Raw genomic sequence first — 18,175 nt, 5'->3', positions numbered from 1 at the left:
GGAAAACTTAAAGAAATCCTAATGAAGCAAAAAGGTTGACAAAAATCTTTCCAACATTTGAACAAAAAAGGTATTTTTCAGGTCTTAGATTTATGGAAGTCAATTCTCCAAACCCAGCCAGACTTTCAAATCTCCAATTCTTTGCACTATGTTATTTAAATACACTGTAAATACCCTCCGTTGCTCTAATAACAGGTCCATATTGTGCAAGACTGCCATGGTCTGAAGACCTTGTTGAATTTGAAAGAGGCAGAAGTTCCGTTTTTGGCGCATGAACTTGAATTAGGACTAGGGTAAGAATGCCAAAGAAGTCCACATTCTGACAGCTAGACAAGCAGGTCATTTATTTGGAAAGACTTTGAATCCCTTCCCAAAGTAAAATGCAGCCCTTTATACTCAGCAGGCTTGGAATAAAACCTTCTTAACTGACTTGATCAGTGTCCTGAATTTTAGGGCATAGGAAAATGCTTCTGATAGCTTGGAAATGGAGGAAGGGTAGAAAACCAGGGCCTGGAAAGATGACTTCCTCATGGGGGTTCCTGCCATAATATTTTCTAACTTGTGTGTTGAGTGAGAGTTTATATTGTATGTTGAAAGTAGTACCTCTTTGTGCCAAAACCCCAAGTCTGGGAAGAAAGCACAAAAGGAATGAGAAAATGAGGTATATGAAGCTTCCTGGATAAAACTTATAAAACCCATAGGCATCAGTCAAACAACCAGATTTACTGAATTACTATTATATGCCAGGTCCTGTACTAGGTTCTAAGGTAATAAATATGACCGAACAGTCCTTGCCTTTAAAGGGTTGTGGGGGTGTGCAGGCTAGATGGTAAGGAAGGAATCGTGACAATCCAGTTATGTGTGCGCCTAACAGTGGCAGTTTCAGCGCTGTCAGAGGGCAGAGCCTGCAGGCCAACTGGCCTGGACTGGGACCCTCCCTGCCCCCCATGGACCACGTGTCTGCTCTGCTTACTGCCTACAGGCCTCCATCAGTTGCTTCTGGACCACTGGGCTCTGGTGCTTTTCTCTACTCTGGCCAGTAGGAAAACTTCTACTTCCTGAGGCCAGTTCATTTGCAGGGATATCTTAAAATAGAACTGCTGGACTCTTAATGGCATAGTTCTTTCTGCTGTCAACAGCCCTCTTCTTCTAAGAGTGCCCTGCCAGGGCCTCTCCTAGTCCAAACAAAAAGTCAGTCCTTCCTTAAGACACTTACTTGACTTTCCTTTGGCAGAAAATAGCAAAAAAAAAAAAAAAAAGCACAAATTTGCTATGTGAATGATGTCTTCCCATGTGACCCTTGTTCAGTGCACAACTTGAATAGCCAGACATGGTGATCCAGCACTACAAGATAGAAAAGAAGCTGGATCAGAGGAAAGCCAGGCACAGCTTCCCCTGAAACGTCTCCCTGCATCATCCAAACCTTGGTACTTGAATGCAGAGACCGGACCATCCATTAAGACTTCTGCATGGGACATCACTTCAGGAGCCCATTTTCTTTTCCTCCTATCTAACCCCCTTCTGGAAATATACCATATACTATGGACAAACCTATACATGTCTTGATGCAAATGTCTCATTCAAGTTCTCTCTCAAAGGGCTCCTGGGCTGGGAGCTCCCAAAACTTCTGGGAGCTGGACTTCTCAGAGCATATGAGAGACCCAGCATGGTCCTAAATTCACAGCAACTCTGTCAGAGGCTCATCTGGACCTACCCCCAAATAATCTGTTATGCAAATAAAAGCAGTTAATAAATAGCCTAATAGCTTTTCTTTCAGTCATTTCCCCCCCAGATCTAAAAGAACTCTTCTGAGTGACTTGAAAGTTCAAGTTAAGGTATTGAGTCGGAATGAATCCTTTCTCCTTTTCTCAGAATTGTGTTGAAATGACTGGACTCTGCTAGATGCACATTGGGGCTGGGGGGCAGGTACAAAGATGGATGGAAATGGTCCCAGCCCTCAAGCAGCAAATAGTAATAAGAACACATCACGTTTATAGCCTCCAAATTATTTTCATATATGTCAATACCCACAACTTTGAGACGTAGTTATTATTATGTATATTTTATAGGTAAAGAGGCTGAGGCTCAGAGGTCCGAGCTTGCACAAATAGTATGAGTTGAAATGGGACCTGCAACGGATTCCTCTGCTCTAAATCTTACCTCTCCCCATGAGTGCTGGCTATGTCTATAGTCCAGAGAGGAAAATAGCATGATTTGTGTCACAAGAGTGGTGCAAACAAAGTTGTGGACACTGAGGGAGGGGGATATATGTCTCTGAGGGCAAGGTGAGGTGAAGGTGCAGAATGGGGAACCTAAGGGAGCACAGGTGCGGTTTCCACTGGTAAGTTCAAATGAAAAGGCAAATCAGTGTGAGGAGTGGCCCAAGTACAGCCATACATGAGAAGGGAGAATTTCAGCTCTGATTGGGGAGTGTCAAGTGAACAGTCGAGCACAGCTGGTCTGGGTTGTGTGCAGGGTGCAGAGATAGGGAAGGAGGAGTGAAGTAAGGGAGGTTGTCACAGGCTAGGCTGCTGAGTGTACTGTGAGCTCAGTAGCACCAGGAGCCACTGGGGGAAGGACAGCTCAGATTTGGGCTTGGGAGGAGAGATGTTAATTTAAGAGCAGGGTGAAGAAGGGATTATCAGAAGGGACAGAAGATACTTCCAGATACTGTCAGGGCCAACTAAGGGAGTTGGGGGGCGGTCTCTCAACTAGGGCAACAACAGTGGGACCAGAAAGCAGTGAGAAGTGTGGGATTACTAGAAACACCTCATATCTATTTCTGGAGGTTTTAAATGCACATAAACATATGTATTAAGCAGTCCCTTAATTCTTTTTCAGTGGCAGAATCCTATTTATCAGATACCCCCTTTTGTGGAAGTCAATTATATTTTTAAATAAAGCATATTAAAGCAGAGTTGCTCTGGCAACAGAGAGGTGCTCGGGTGCCTGGAGCACCAGCTTCCCCAGGTACACCCAGAGCTTAGCTTGAAAATCAGATCTCAGGTGGCATTCAGGTGCTGCCTAAATACACCTTATCTCTGTGGACATATTGTCTCAGTTTTTGTTTCATTTTGTTTTCTGGAAAATTGAACTTAGGTTCTTTTATACTGTCTGTGACTGATCCTAGCCAAATATTACTCTGTAAAAGTTTCGGAATCTCAAGACTCAGGAAGGTCCCTGGTACCATTGAGACGAATGTTGGTCTTAGTTGCATTTTCAGCCAGCCTGCCAGTCACACTTCTACATACTGGGATGCAGCAGTAATTGATGAGTCAGTCTCTGAGCTCAAGGAGCTTATGAACTAGTGGGAAGACACATGATAAATTCACGTGAGCAAATAACACTTTTAGGTATTTTAGGTATAATAATTAAGTGCTATGAAAAAAATAAAGTAATATGATTGAGAGCAAAGGAGACAGGGAAATCTGACAAGATGGTGTTTGAACAGTGGTCTGAAAGATAAGGAGGAGGAAGTCCCATGTGGATCTGGGAGATGAGCATTTTAAACAGCAGGAGCAGCAGGTGCCAAGCCTATGAGCCTGGAATCATTCGGTGTGTTGAGGGTCCAAACAAGGCATGTGTGGCTGGGTAGTGGCCAGCGAGTAGGAAAGGGGTAGCAAGTAGGTTCTCCTTTGGCATGGGCAGATCAGTAGGCCTTGTAGCTGGGACAACGAATGGGATTTCATTCTAAATATTTTTGGAAGCTTTCAAGGGAGTGAAATGTTCTGGTTTGCATTGTTACCCAGGATTCTGGAAAATTGACTGGTCAATGGGCTGTAAAGGGACAAGAGTGGAAGGAGAGAGGCCACTTAGGCAAGAGAGGATGCTGTAGGCATCAGAACTTACTAGTCAGCAGAACTTACTAGTGAATTTCAGTGGGATGTTATAAAACAAGAGTAATCCATAAGAACTCCTATCTTTTTTTCTTGAGAAATTTGGTGGATGGTGATGCCCTTTACAGAGTTGGACAGGACCAGGGTTAGGAGTTGATTTAGCCTGGAGCATGGGTTGGGCAATGTGGATAGGAGTTTATAGTTCTGCTTTGGCTTCTAAGTAGCAGAGATCCAAGAAGAGATGCTGAGGGGGCAGTTGGTGGCTGGTGCTCAGAATGAAATTGGGCTGGAGATATTGATTTTTAAACCTAAAAGATCAATCAGTAGTATCTATGAGTGCTTACTATGTGCTTGGCACCACTGGAAGAAAAAATACTTTCTATTGTCAGAAAAGTGCTTTTTACTGAGAACTGGTTCCCTGAATACTACAGAGCTAAGGCAGAGCAGGACTTCACCTTTGGGCAGGACAGTGAGATGGAAAACTCACCTGTTTCTGAGAAGAGACTTTCCAGGGTAACCATCTGGCATTCTTTGCAGAGTGCCAGATCTTTGGCACAATTCTGTTTTTAAAACAACACAATTAAGCTTCTGTGAAGCATGGTGCTGTGTAAATCTACTGTGTTAGATATATCATCTTGACATTTAGGTACTGTACCAACAGCATCACACTGCACCCAAACAAAGAAGCCTTTCAGTGTGGTCTCTGTTGAACCTGAGATGGAAATAGCTATGTGGGAAAACAAATCTCTCATGGGTTGTAAGTACTATTCAGACCAATTAATACTTACTGTGTATCTATAGAATCTCCAAGTGTTTAATTCCTTTGAACCAACACTTGTCGCTGCCAGTCCTTAAATGAATCAGTTTAATATTAACAATGTAGTACTATCGTTATTTTTATTATTTCTATTATTTATGTTGTGTTGTATTATTTAACATTTCCAACTCTGCGGAAGCAGCTGTGCCAAGCATATTAAAAATACGTTTCTTGCCAGAATTAGATTTGCTTAAAAAAAAAAGGAAGGCAGGAAGGCAAGAAAGAAAGGAGGGAAGGGAGGGAGGGAGAGAGAGAGGAAGGAAGGAAGGGAGGGAGGGAGGGAGGGAGGGAGGGAGGAAGGAAAGAAGGAGAGGAGGAAGAAAAAGGAAGAAAGAAAGAAAGACTGAATTTCAAAGGTGAGCTCCATAGGGACAGGTAGTATGCTGGCGGTTTTAGTAATCAGCACCAAAATGTATTAGACAATAAAAACTTTTCTTCTCTTTCTTCCATCTATCTATCATTCTTGGGATGCCAGTCTCAGAAATCTAGACTAGGGGACTTTTGAGAGTTGTTCATATATCTATCCATCCATCTATTAATTCACCAAAAAGGGAATATTTCAGTGTTGGTGGATCAGGGCATAGGAAAACCTTATCATATGCCAGGCAGGCACTGTCCTAGATACTGGAGTATTTGTTCATTCTCTCAGCACATGTTTGTATTTTGCCTCCCATTAGCCAAACACTGTGTGAGGCATTGAGGATATACTAGTGAAGGAGAGATATGGTATTTCCCCTTTAATTAGTTCATGCTTTAGTAATTAAATAAGTAATTACCTGGATATTAATAAGTGATAAAATATGTAAATACAGGAATATTTTTTGATTTAATTGTGGCAGTGCTGCAAAGGAAAAGTACACAAAGTACAGTCGTTCCTTAGTATCTGTGGGGGATTGGTTCCAGGACCCCTGAGGATACTAAAATCTGGGGATGCTCAAGTCCCTTATATAAAATGGTATAGTATTTGCACACAACCTATGCACATCCTCCCATATACTTTAAATCACCTATAGATTACTTATAATACCTAAAGCAATGTTAATGCTCTGTAAATTGTTGCCAGTGCATGGCTAATTTAAGTTTTGCTTTTTGGAATATTTTTCGAATATTTTCGATCTGTGGTTGGTTGAATCTGGGGATGTGGAACTCACAGGTACCAACGGCCGATGAGAGTACATAGCAAGAGGGCCTCACCTGGGGTGAGAGGAAAGGGCAGATGGGGAAAGGTTCATTGAGGAAATGATGTTTCATTTGAGACCTGGATGATAAGTAAAATGGAACCAGGAAAAGGGGCATTGGGCAAGGAGTAAGATGAAGTAGCCCTAAAAAAAACCATGGAACCTGCTTTCAAGGTCTCTCCTTTCCTACTCCCCAGAAAAAGCTGAAGTAGGATTTGACAGAAATCTCTTAAGGAGTTACGGCATATTGAGAAAAAAATGCTTAGGAGTCTGCTGAAATGAAGAGCTAGAATTTGGCTAATAGATTTGGGCTATCTAAAAAGATAAGTTTGGCAATCATCCACATGAGGTTAATGGTTGAAACTACAGGAATCCATGAGTTCAGAGCCTTGGAACCCTAGTATTGATAGACCAGGAGGCAGAAGTGGAGGCAACTATAAAATGGACAAGAGGTAACCTGGGAATCAGGAGACCACTTAAAGATTGCACTGCTGTGAAAACAAAGAGGTTTTTGGGTTTTTTTTTTCCTGAAGAATTTGAGGTCGCAGGATGATGGTCTTGTTTTGATAATGTCAAATGCTTCATGGAAGTCAAGGATAGTGAGAAATTTATAAAGGCCAGTAAATAAGAGGCATATAATATAAAAGTATTAGTGCGAGAGAAGCTGGGGTTGTGGCAGTTCTATTTTAGATCAGAGAGGACTTCTCTGAAATGGTGAAATTTGAATTGAGTTTTAAATGACAGAAGGAACTGTATCCATGCAGAGCAAGGAGATGGTTCTAGGTAGATGGAATGGCAAAGTTTCTAAGGCAAGAGTAAGTTTGGCACATGTAATGAGGAATAGTAAAAGCGTTGGTGTAACTGAAATGAATATTCCAGCTGTCAGGTCAAAATGATAGCGTATTCTAAAATGACCCTCCCCCCAAAGCATTAACTATCCATTGATGGATTTTATACCTCTCAACTTTACTTCATTATTCAGCATATTTCTGTAAAAGTAAGCCAGGTCATCCTTAAAAATCTATCAATCCATTCTAACACATAGTCATTGAACACTTTGTATACGTCAGTCATTCTAATACTAGGAATAAATCAGTGAACATAACAAACAAAATGTCATTCCAGTGGGAGTGATACAAAAAACAAAGCAAAAAAAGAGTAAATTATATAGTATAATATTATCTAGTATAATTATATAGTATATTATATATAATTATATAGTATATTATAAATAATTATATAGTATATTATATATAATTATATAGTATATTAGATTGTGAGAAGTGCTAAGGAGAAAAATAATGCTGGGAAAAGACATAGTTTTTTCCACGCATCTCTTCACTAACCCAATTGTTCATACATCCATTTATACATGTATCCATCCATCCTACGTTGATGGAATACAGGCCAGGCATTGAGGATACCAATTAAATTGTGGGACTTCTTCTTCCAGCTATGTCAGAGTTACCGCTACCAAATTTGTTCCCTACATACTATAAAACTGAGAAAAAGATGTATGAAGTTTTCCACCATTGAGCAGCAGGGAATCCTTGAGATACAGAAATATGAGATAAGCCCTGTGTTTCCTGCTGGGGGCATGCTCTGGACCGAAGTGCAGGGAGGTGGAGCCCAAACAGAGAACAGTGATTTTGCTGAGCTGTGGAGGCTAAGATGAGAGTTCAGGACTGCTGAAGCATCTGGAATTCTCAGGCATAGGTACTGGAAAGGAGGGGTCTAAGGAGAGCAGGGACCCTAGGATTCTATGAATGTGTTTTCAGTGAATCCTTGGTTAAGGGCTAAGCTATGCAATCAGAGGGGGAAATTCTGTGAGTCTTAAAAGAGAACGATTGCTTGAGGGCTGAGAGCAGAACAAGAGATATTACAAGTTACATAAGGCTGGAAGACAGAATTCTGCTCCTGTTAGACTGGTAGACATCTCTGAGAACCTTGGGCATTTAGTTCAGACCCCAAAAGCACCACACTCTGTGAGCAAAGACCACACCCCAGATAAGGGCCATACCAGAGGACTAAAGACAAAACTGGGCTAGGCCAGCCCTGACAAAGAACCAAACCAACTTTGATAGGACAGAAAGGATTCCAAGTAATTTAATTGTTTGCCAAACAAACAGCTATGTAGTAAAGGTCATAAACATTGCAATTAAGCAAGAAAAAGAAATAAAAGCCATAAAGATGGAAAATGTAAAAACTGTCTTTTTTGCAGATGACATGATTATTTATGTAGAAAATCCTAATAAGTCTATGAAAAAGCTACTAGAAGTAACAAGTTAATTTAGCATGGTTCCAGAATACAAGGTCACAAAACAAAAATCAACTTTATTTCTATATTCTAGCAGCAAAACAGCTTGGAATGAAATTTAAAATGAATTTTAAAATGCCAAATTAAAAAATTTAGAAGTTCGCTCATGAGAGCCATTGTTAATAGCATGCAAAGGCAAGTCACAGACTGGGAGAAAATGTTTGTATTGTGAACATACACACACACACACACACACACATATATTTATTATAAGAAAACAAATTAGTCAATAAAAAATGGGCCAAAGGCTTGGAAAGCTTCACAATAGAAGATATAAGAATAGTCAATAAGCTCATGAAAAGATGTCCAACATCATTCATTATCAGTGAAACTCAAATAAAGACACCAAAATAGCATTTCACACTGACTAGAATGGCTAAAATTTTAAAAAGACTGATATACCAACTGTTGGAGAGGCTGTGGAATTATTGGAACTCATACATTGCTCATGAAAGTGAATAATTACAACCATTTTGGCAAAGTTTGGCAGTCTTTTATGAACTTAACACACACATACACACACACATATATAAAACAGCAATCAGCAAACACACTCCTAGAAATGAAAATGTATGCCTACAAAAAGACTTACTTGAGAATGTTCACAGTAACTTTTTAAAAATTATAATCCCAAACTAGAAACAATGCAAGCAAACCAAACTAGAAATAATCCAAACGTCCTTTAATAGAATGGAAAACCAAATTGTGTTATATTCATACAATGGAGTGCTAATCAGTAATAAAAACCAATGAACTAAAAAAAAAAAAAAAAAAAAAAACCAATGAACTACTGATGCATGTGTTGAGAAGATATTTTGTAATGTTTGTGAAACAACCTACTCCTCCTTCGAGACTCAGCTCCAGTTTCTCCTACCCTGAGAGCGATCTTTGAGGCCCGTGGCCTCACTGCACACAGAGTAAGGTGCTGTCTCTCCTGTTATTCAGTGGTTTTATCCTACTTATGCTCATCTGTATCACTGTGCTTAAAACAGAGTTTTGTGAATATTTATTTTCTTTTCCATCTATCTTACCAGACTAAGAGCTCCTTGAAATCAGTGATGGTTTTACTCATCTCTGAATCCCCAACATCCTGCCCAGCACTGGACACAATGTATAAACTCGATCAATATTTGTGAAAGAAGGAGTTCCCTGGTGGCCTAGTGGCTAGGACTCAGCGCAGTCCTACTGTGTCTGGGTTCAATCCCTGGTAGAGGAACTGAGATCCCACAGGTTGTGTGGTGTGGCCAAAATATACTGTAAAAAAAAAAAAAAAAAAAAAAAAAAGCTGCTGTTGGGACTACCCTGGTGGTACAGTGGTTAAGAATCCACCTACCAATGCAGGGGACACAGGTTCGAGCCCTGGTCCAGGAAGATCCCACATGCCACGGAGCAACTAAACCTGTGCACCACAACTACTAAGCCTGTGCTCTAGAGCCCACGAGCCACAACTACTGAGCCTGCATGCCACAACTACTGAAGCCCACACGCCTAGAGCCTGTGCTCTGCAACAAGAGAAGCCACCGCTATGAGAAGCCCACGCACCGCAACGAAGAGTAGCCTCCACTCGCTACAACTAAAGAAAGCCCGCGCACAGCAACAAAGACCCAATGCAGCCAAAAATAAATAAAAAAATAAATTTATATAAAAAAAAGAAAATTTGTGAAAGAATAAAGAGACACCACAGATGCATCTTTTATTTGCTTTGAGTCTCCTAAGGCCAGTACAATAGAGATTCAGTAGTGTCTGTTAAATAATAAATGAATCTTATTACTTGGATGTAAGTAATTAGAGGGCTTGACTGGGTTTCTATCCCAATATTTGTTTTTTATCACCAACAGTTTGGCCAGATTAGTTACAGACAATTTAGTTTAATCCAAGTCAGCTTGTCCAAGGCCGTACAACTAGTCTGGTGTTAGAGTTGGGACCTGGGCTACTAACTGTTCTTCCTACCTCACAAAAGCAAGTGTAGTCTGTCAGAATCCCTGCAAGGGGGATGTCATCCTGTTTGGCTGGACCATGTTGGCAGCAGTAGGTGGGCAGTGCCATCCTGAGGGCAGCAGTTGCTGTTCTGTTGCTTCCTGACTGTAGCCTGGCCCTTCCCCTCTGAGGGGCATAGCAGAACTCTTTTTCTGAGAGCTGAGTAGGAGCAAGCCTGGACACAGGAGTGAGCAGAGGATGGTTGGGGGGTTGGGGGGTGGAGGGGTGGGGTGGGCATTTTAGCCTCTTCACGCTCGAGAAGGCAATAAGAATCATCTTCCTAGAGATAAGGGCAGGGGTAGAAACCAAGTCTGTCTGTAACTACAGGTATAACCTTAGCAATAATCTAAAAAATATTCTCAACTTGGACAGGGGAAATTGATAATCGTGTCTAAGAACAAAGACATGAAGAAATTTTATTAATTTTGTTGGTTAGAAGGTACTTTCATTTACCTAATGGTACCAGAAGGATACTTAAATGTGTATTCCACTCATAGTCATTAAAAAACATTCTATTTAAAATAATTCTGTTCTGATTTGGCCTTATGTATTGCTTCTTACAGAATGTAAACAAGAAAATATTATACAGAAAGCTCTTGACATTGTCTTTGGATAGGCTATACTTATTTCAGGGAACATCAAGTATCAGATGTGATGATACCAAAGAGGGAGGAGGAGGAGAAAGGAATGAATGGGTGGAGATTTGTTTAAGGGTAGAAGCCAAACTGTCTAATATTTTCATCCTCTCAACTAAACAGATCTTGTCTTCCTTCAGTACTTGAAGCTTCACCCCTATCTCCCAATCTGTTCTCTCTTGCTGATCTTTAGTTACACATGAATCTAATGAAAGAAAGGCAATAAAACATGAATGACCAATGGATGGGCTTAACATCCACTATTTGAGACAGCACTTGGTGTAATGCAAAGCTAAATAAAGCTGTTGTCACTTCCATCTCCAAAGAGGAGCTATTGTTCCAAGTGGCTCTCCAGTTTTGGAATGTGTAAGGAGGTATTTTCTATCATAGGATCATATAATCTTCCTGGCCCACTCTACAAAGCCATCCTAAGAAACATGTTACCCACTCTCTGTTCTCATCTTCGTAAGTAGTACTATATGCCACCAGGCTGAGTGTTGTCATACTAGAAGAAAGAGTATAGATTAGTCCAACACATATCCCAGCTTAAAAATGGCAAATCTGGAATGTAGAGACTCACGTGTATTTGAGTTCCTGTTGAGAAATCTACACTTTTGATTATATATTGTGCATCTGTAAATTACTGGATTGACCCTGTCCTGGGTAAAAAAAAAAAAAAAAAAAATCATGGCCACCAGGACCAAAGGATCAATAAATTTTGAATAATGTAATTACAAAATTGGTTCTGATAAAGGAAAATAGAATAAACCTGCTGCAACTTTCATCCAGCATTCTTCTCACCTCTGTTTTCATAATCATTAAATCATCTTATTTCACAAATACTTTCTAATATTTCATTGTACTTTTCTGCTTAAATCTAGACAGTGTCAATCTGGCATTGACTTTTCCAAGTGCAGTTATTATTATAGGACATACTATAGTGTAAATCAGCCTAGATTTATTTTGCATAATTTTAGGCTATTTCTAAGACAGTATTCTTTCAGTTTAATAGGGTAATGATTTTGAACGAATACATCTTTTCTTGTCCTTGGAGTCACAAACACACACTTCCAATGTTTTCCTTTTATTTATTGCAGAAATTAAACTAGAGATGCCTCTTCTTTATTCTTTCTCCTTTGTACATAGCACTAATAAGTTTATTCATTGATAAATGGTCCAGATCCTTTCCTTCCAGCCATTGTTTTCCTCCAGACCAAAGTTGCTTCTGAGCAACTTCAAAGTTCAAGTATTAAGAATGAGTCAGAATCGGTTGTTTCTCTTTTACTCAGAATTATATTAAAATGAACCTGTTCTAATTGGCATTAAGGTAATTAACTTCAGCTTCACTCAGCAGGAACCTCACATAATCTGAGTCAAATTTGGCAAAACTCAACCCATTCTGTGTGCAGAAGGGGCACCTTAGAGTATTGATTTTTTTTGTCCATCAGTTGCTGGCAGTGGTGTGAGCGGAGGACTCAAGTAGGAAGGCTGAGAAGAAAGTACCCGTACTCACTACAGCAGCCACCCTGAACCTCTACAACAAAACAGACGGGTATTACCAACATGGCTAAGCTCTCATCTCTCCAAGGGAGGCACTCTATTATAGGGGATGAATCAGACAGACCTGAGTTCAAATCCCAGATCTGTCTCCTACTTGCTCCCGATGTTGGCAAAGCTTTATAACTCAGCCCGATATCCATCCCTGAGTTTCATTCTCTGTAAAATGACGGTGGAAATAACTACAGTGGTAGTGAGGCTTCCATGAGATATTTGCTCAGTGCCGACAGTCAATACATGGCTGTCAATACATAGCTGCTATGTGATTATGATTATTGTGGGACTCTTTCAGAAGAGGGTCACCAGCTTCTTAGCCTTGTTGAGCTTAAGACTCCCTATGAAGGCAGAAGCCTGGGTTTGAGTTGTCTCAATGGACAGTTCTACTTCTGGCATGCCTTGGGTTGCAGGTTGGGTCCCCAAGTCGACCCCTTCTCCAGTTCAGGCTATCACAACTGTGATGGCCAAACTCCATATTAAAGCAGAGTTTGTGCCTAGAAGTAGAGTTCATGTCTAATTGTACTTCATTGATAAAACAACAGCAAAGTCAGTTCATTAGTAAATTAATACATAATCAACATTTTTTTAGCTTTATTGAGGTATAATTGACATATAAAATTGTAAATAATTAACATTTTAACTGGAAGTTGCTGGTCATTATTATTTCAAATGTTCTGAAAGAGGGGTATAGGTGTGTATCCATTTAAACTAATAACAAATTCGCTAAGTGTCTTTTTTGGAAGTGAAAACAATGCTACCAGTCAGAAGTTTTTGTATGTTCCAGCTTGTTAGAGATTTCTAGACAGAACCAGATTTGTGGTTTGGCCTTAACGTAAATATTCAAATAGTTCTTGATGATTTTTACTGGGCTTTCACTTTGTCAAAGTCTAGAAACGAATATGCATATGTTTTAGAGAAACACTATAGTTTTTAGGTTAAATCTGCTTTAGTTATGTGACATATATGAAAATTATGGATGGCACTAGATGGCATTTTTTGTTATAAGCATATACCCTATAAGCTTGTACCTTCATATGGGTAAAAATATAAAACAAACGAAAGAAATACTGCTGAGTTTTAACATCATTTTTTGAACTCTGAAGAGCCAAGAAATTGTTGGGCAAAAAATCAATACTGTCTCATTGCCTCTCTGCCTGGCCCCATTCTATCAGAAACACTATCTTGTGTTGTAAATCTTTAATTTGCTTCTAATGTGGTAACAACCTCAGAAGGCTTGCAAAGTCTTTTAGATAAGTAATACAAGCTCAGTATCATTTGGTTTATGAATGTAAAACGAATAAAATACATGTCAAGGCAAGTGAAAGCCTTTTATTTAATCAAATATAACTTATGTAATATATTCCAGTAGTCCTTGTTCTTCTTTCACATTTATATAATTTTTGTATACTTGCAAGTCTTCAAGCTTGCTTTTATTATCTGTTTCTCACAGCCTCCTTATGAGGTAAGATTAAGTAGCTTGCTTTAAAGGCAAGGTGCCAGAAGAATAGAGAGATGAAGTCAGTTTCCCAGAGTGACCCGGCAAAGAAGTAGCTGATCCAGATTACAAATTCCTGGTCCCTTGGTCCCTTACTCATTAGCCACTAAGTCCCAGCTCCTCTCATTTCTTCACATCCTCCAAGTTTCTTATTCTCTGCTTATTTTAATGAGGCCCATGAGACATCCTTTAGGTTAGACATCCTATTCCTACCACGCCACCACTTTCCTACCCGTAGGAAAAATTTATTCTAAAGCCTAGGGAAAAGTTAATTTGCTGATACTTATTCCAAATTGGCCTGCTACAGCCACTGAATATTACTTTTCCCTTCAGAGGTGTGGATTATGGACCTTTCCTACAGAGATTCAACATACCTGGTCTCCAAGATGCAGTCCTGGGTTCTGAACAGCATTTCTACAAATCCCTCATGACCTTTATCCTCTTTGACTTGTTAATAAAGCCTTATCCAAGGGCTAAGTGTGGGAAAAAAGAAATAAAATAAAGAGGAAGGATTTTTGTAAACACCGAAGTCTGTGGAATTTTATCTTGTTCTTCACAGTACAAGATATGCTCTAGCCCATATCACTACCTGCTGAAACACATGTTTTCTTGTACATAATCTGTCCTGAGACTCCGTGAGTGCCACAGTCCTAATCTTTCTTCACCTTCTCTCATCACTTCCTTGGCTATAATATGGTAGCCATATTAACACCTTTACCATCCTTGTCTGACTGTTGTAGATAATATAATGCTAGACTCCTGAGGTAGAAAGATTAAGATCTTCTTAGGCAAAAATGAACTCAATTGGCATTCATTATGAATCCCTTTGAGATATAAACCTGCATTTAAAAAAAGATGTTCCCATCTTTGTAATTAGGTGCCAAGTCCCTGCTGTCATCCCAGTGTGTATGATATATTGGTGGAAATGATCAGTAGTTGGTCCAGTCCAGGGCAGTTTTAAATAAATCACACTGATTTTATGAGCTTTGGAGCTGCACTTACTTGGTAATCTTTTACACAGTAATCCTTGGCCAGCATAAGCAGTAGGGATTTATAATACCACATGATCATCCAAAATATATCACCTTCCAATTAGGGGAATGCCAGGTGACATCCATCTATCTAAAACCAATTATTGAGTTATCAAAATAGCTGGCTCTTACGCTAAATTAAAACCACAGTTATCTCAAGTGTCTGTAAAACCAGGGAGATATTAAACAGTTTGATTTCAACTTTCTTTTCTAAAAGCACTTAGAATATCCTCTTCGTGCTCTTATCTTGGTAGATAGTATATAAAAGATATGATTTTTATCTTGTTGATGATTGAGGAAGTGCTAGCATTTCATGTCATAATGATGACTCCTCTGCCTCATTGTACAAGATATGTGGATAAGCTATGAGCTTTGGACTAAAAAAATGCTGAAGCTAGGAAATAACCTGGACTACTTGTGTTTGCTTGTTTATTTTAATCAAATCTCAATGGCAGCTCTATTTGTTGCATTTTGATTAATTGAAGTTTTAGATTTCTAGAGTAGAATGGTAATTAGGATGCTATAGGCTGCTAATTTTTACTTTATTTCTTTAAATGTCTATGTAAATGTGAACACTTCCAATATTCAAAATGGCATACTCAGAGATCAAGTTAAAAATTTTCATGATGTCTGGTGAGCAGATAAGAATACTTTGTGGTAGAAATTATGGTTATAATAGTGGAAAGAAAAAATGTAGTCATGGTAACTCATTTTCACTAGGTTTGAAATTAAAAGAAAATCACCCATCACAAAAGCCTAAATAGATTTTATAAGGTAATACTCACAATAAAAATTCCTGATCACAGTGTTGCCTAAAGAAACCAATTTTTGTTGTTATAATGAAATCATCACTATTTGCATTTGACCCCTTAATTTACCAAATGGCACTCATTGATGCAGGTTGATTGTAATGCTGTCAGTCTGTAACTTATACAGATAATCAACACACTATAGGCAAAGGACACATGAGTTATTGCGGCTAGGCTGAGACATCACCTCTTGACCTCTTGCACAGTCACTTCTGGGCTGATTCCATTGCTTGCTCGCTCTGGAACATGTTCTTGCACACTCTGATGTTAAGCACTACTTTGACAAGATATATTATTTAGAACCTTGTGAATTAGTCTATGGCATCCTGTCAGAATTATATTTTGATATAAATTACAATGTAACTGTGAATCATATTCAGAAAATCATGGGTAGTCTAGCTCCCATTTCACTGTATCTCTTTTCTACCTACGTATTTTATATCAACTTGGATGTATTTAGGAAGGAATTTTGCTCCAAAGCGGAAGTATTTTATCTCAAGTCCAGAAAATGGGTTATAATAAAATTGGAAGCCAAAGCCTTTGTTGATTTTATTAAAAAAAAAAATATTGGGAAAATAATCAGCAAATTTTATCATTTCTCTTCACTGGTATATATTTTATATTCCAACTTTATTACTTGTGGTTTTACTTTGCTAGAAAAATACATTTTAGAGGGAAACAAATCTAGCAGCTACCTACTTTTGTACAAGGATAAAGTCTCACTGTTTTCTTTGTATCGATCACTACGTCCTGATGTCCTATACTCTGATTTTTTCATTTCTATTTAAGAGGCAACAAGCAAGGCATAATGTCTTTCAAGAGCACAGTGATCATTCACAGAAATGAAAAATGATTAATGAAATGATATCCCAAGACCTGAATAAACACAGCATTAGTGCTGGAAAATGTCAGCCCTACTGCTTCAAAAGGGCAAAAGCGTCGCTGGACCCAAGCTGGTATTTTTCATTTTGTAAAATGGACTTATCCTGAAATTCTCCAAAATATTCATTTAATTCCTATTAAGAGGCGTGTGTTGAATTGTAAATGATATTAATGATACAACAGTGCTTGATAATGTCAGCTATATTCAGCTATATGTCATTCATTGTATTTAACCCTCTGGGCATTTAGAAAGCCCTTACCTTCTAATATTCTCCTGTCGTCAAATGCTGCCCAATGCTATTTACCAAAGAATTTGATGGTTACCTTTAATCATATGATACCCTCTTTTTTATGGCACATAAACAGAAGTTCTAAATGAATGCTAGCTGATTCTTGTAAACAGAATGATAGATCACAACCCACCTGCCTTTCTCATAAGATGGACTCGAGGTGTACTTAATACAAAAAAACCAAAATACACTGAAATATATATATATATATATATATATATATATATATATATATATACTCGATAATATATTTTTCATATATATTCCTTAGTCAGTATCCTGTTTAGTGGATGTTAAATTGTGGAAAAGACGAAAGAAAAACACGATCTTTGCTTAAATGTCCTTCGTAGGACATTAAGCTGCCTCCTATTTACTGTGTTAAGCTCTACATGAATGATTGGCACAACTTTTAAAATGTAATCACTGCACAGGATAGCTAGGGGTTATTTGATTGCATCTTCAGAATAATGTTTAAAAGTGAAAAAAGACATATGGTTCTAAGTTTCATTATTCAGCCATTTTATATAAAAACCAGTTGCAGAATGGAAGAATTTAGCTTGGCATACAACGTCATACAGAGAGGGTGATGTAATCTGGGAGGGGCACCCGAGCCCTGACTCTCAGCCCAGGGCAGTGTTGGTAAATGAGCTGGCTTAGTGAAGAGCCCATTATCACTCCTGACCACCCTCTTGGGAATCGCTATCTGAACTCTGTACACAGGGCTTTCAGAAGGATCCAGAGATGATAACAAGACCACATTTGTTTGCAACTTTCAATCAAATAGATTCTTCAGATGGTCTAAACACTACTCCTTTGTCTATCAGAGGACAAAATTACATTTGATAATTTAATGATAGTTTTTAATAGATTGAGAAGAATTTTTGTCAAAAGATGGCCACCATATAACCATGGTTTGTTTAAATAACCTCATTTCCCTCTTACCTTATATCAGAAAGTTAGACTTCTCATGTACCTTATTCATGCTACAACCTGATTTATATCCCTGAGCCAAGAACTCTGAGTGGCATCAATCCATACCATCTGAAAGCTTTTGCCAAAGACATGTTAGAACTCCTTTAAGGAACAGATCACCCCATGAATTCTAGACTTACACAACATCAGTGACCTCACAGTGAAAGTATGCCTTAATGATCCAATGGTAGAAGCTGTTCTGTAAATACATGGAATAGTTCTTATTGTGATCAATGGGCGTTTCCTAGAACTTGTGAACTGTTTCTAAACCCACAGCCCCATGGTGTTTTCAAAGTTTGATTTACAAAAGAAATAGGCACCTAAAAGATTTTCTATTCCAAAGCTCTTTTTTTTTTTTTGCAGAAGTTAGATCTGAATAAGA

General features: G+C 38.8%; 1 long non-coding RNA gene across 1 annotated transcript in view; it reads right to left on the bottom strand.

The window, feature by feature from the left end:
• LOC309647904 overlaps positions 1 to 17,021 on the bottom strand; it is a 33,728-nt gene extending 16,707 nt beyond the window's left edge. The window contains exon 1 of the long non-coding RNA XR_014256383.1: positions 14,184 to 17,021. This is a non-coding gene — a long non-coding RNA (uncharacterized lncRNA). The remainder of the gene's footprint in view (positions 1 to 14,183) is intronic.
• Positions 17,022 to 18,175: the final 1,154 nt, after the last annotated feature.

This window comes from Balaenoptera physalus, assembly GCF_965194825.1.
Source record: "Balaenoptera physalus genome assembly, chromosome: 18".
Taxonomy (NCBI): domain Eukaryota; kingdom Metazoa; phylum Chordata; class Mammalia; order Artiodactyla; family Balaenopteridae; genus Balaenoptera; species Balaenoptera physalus.
Note: the sequence above shows the minus strand (reverse complement) of the source record. Positions and strands in the feature narration are given on the sequence as shown.